This window comes from Aplidium turbinatum, chromosome 6 (genome assembly GCF_918807975.1).
Source record: "Aplidium turbinatum chromosome 6, kaAplTurb1.1, whole genome shotgun sequence".
In the NCBI taxonomy this organism is placed as follows: domain Eukaryota; kingdom Metazoa; phylum Chordata; class Ascidiacea; order Aplousobranchia; family Polyclinidae; genus Aplidium; species Aplidium turbinatum.
Window position 1 is genome coordinate 8,780,006 of NC_137477.1, and position 2,127 is coordinate 8,782,132.

Here is a 2,127-nt window from a genome sequence, read left to right on the forward strand (position 1 = left end):
CAAAAGTTGTACGATACTCATGCTAAAGCGCCAGCTACCGAAATGAAAAGTATTGTCTTCTGTCACGAGCAGAATCTCACACCAGGCAGGGTAAGCACTCTCTAAATATAGCTACGGACAGTCACTGAAAAAAATCTCAACTTCAGAGTGAAAAATAATAATGAGAATTAGGTTGTGCTGAAAAAGGAAGAACAGCAATTACAGTACATGCTTAAAACATATTAAAGACACGCTTGTAAGTCAAGTCACTACAAATTTACTCTTCTGACCATGCATATTTTTCTGAAGATCTAATTCTCTTCAATAGGGCCTTGTGTGATTTCAAAAATGACAAAAATTCACTACAGCACATATCTTTGAAATTATATTGAAGAGTCAATATGCCTTTCATCGTCGCAACGCTCAACTTGTCTCTTTCTTTAGTCCACTGACTTTGCATCAGTGAAAAGACTCTCTCTACATTGGCATTGTGGGATGTAACAGCAAAGAAAAACTGTACAATCCTTAAAAATTCTGAGTGGCATGTGATGTTCGTAGACTGATCGAAATATTTGCACCATTTCTTATGCGTTGGCAATTTAATAAATTCTTCGTCCTGTAGGTAACTTTCCACAAACTGCTTCAAGTTACAGATTTGGTCAAAGCACTTTGCATCGTCCACATCAACCTCTTTACCAATCAGATATCCAAGGCAAGGCTCTACATCCTTCCAACTTGGTATCTCGTTCAAGGTCATCCATTTGAAACAAGCAAACTTTTCCATTGGTTTCATCCATTTGCACAGGTACCGTAGGCTACTCTAAGCATCTCTCATAGAGGTTTGCAACTTCGTAAAGAAAATTGTTGCATTCATGTTCATATCCCTCTTCTCTTTTTTCAACTAAAAGCCTTTTAACTTTCAAGAACATAAAGTTTTCATTCTTCCTTTCCACAAGTATCTTATAAACCAGCTCCAAATTTTCTAGCACTTCTGCAACGGAATTGTTTTCTCTCTCAACTACTTGAATACGTCCATGAAACACGGACATTTGTGAGTGCATATGCCAAAGGTATAACTCGCTCATTTCATTCTCAAAGAACCGTTTAATAACTATTGGTGGATGTTCTTGTGACCAAAAGTAGGACTTCAGGGGTGAAAACATTTCTAACAATCTTGAAATTCCAGGAAACAAGGAGAGCCAGCGAGTCTTGCTATGAGAGAGAAGTATTGCAAATTTACAGTAGGCCTATTCTTTCAGTTGTTCAGTTGTAATTGTGTAAATAGAAAAATATTGATATATCTTATTGATATTATTTTCAATATCGATGTTTATTCTTTCAGCCCCATGATGGATACAATTGTTCAAAACGTGTGCTAAACAGCCAACCCCAATCAATGATGGGTTTAACATTTTCTTTAACTTTGCAAACACATTGTTTCCTTGCTCATTACGCCGAAGTCCTCCAAACATAGTATTGCAGTTGTCTCCTGTAAATGCCACACATTTTTTCAAAAGCATCCTTTTTTCAAAGATCTTTTACATAAGTGGCTATTGTGTCGGCTGTCTCGTTTGCCTTGTTTGTAAACTCAATCAATTTTGGTTGCAAACCACCTTTCCTCCAGTCAAAATATTGAATAATTACAGGAAATACTGTACTTTCAGTTCATTGTGATTGCTGCCATCTGTTGCAACGCCAAAATACGCGATATCGTTTTCTTCAAAACTTTTCAGAACAGCATCAATAGAATATTGCGCAAGCACGCTGGTAACAACTTTTTCTGTCTTTGTGCGGCCACTACTAAACTTCTTCGCTACATTAGAATCAGGAAAAATCTTTTTAAGTAAAGCAGATGTACAGTCCATGGACAAAAAGCTATGATGATGCTTAACAGCGTGAAATGCAAGAGTGCCTTCTCGAGATGCCATGACAGCACGAGAAAATGCAAGAGTGCCTTCTCGAGATGCCATGACAGCACGAGAAAATGCAAGAGTGCCATCATAAAATTCCGGACATTTGAGCATTTTTTTAAATTCCTCCCGGACGCAAAATTTAACCCTAAATTCCGGACATGTCCGGAATTTTCCGGACGGTATGGCAACCCTAGTCTGGGGGGCCTCCCCCAGAAAATTTTGAAATATTACTTTG

The 2,127-nt window shown here is 37.9% G+C and overlaps 1 pseudogene; it reads right to left on the reverse strand.

The window, feature by feature from the left end:
* Window positions 1–1,226: 1,226 nt before the first annotated feature.
* Window positions 1,227–1,844, reverse strand: LOC145772378 (uncharacterized; annotated as a pseudogene).
* Between the last annotated feature and the right edge of the window lie 283 nt (window positions 1,845–2,127).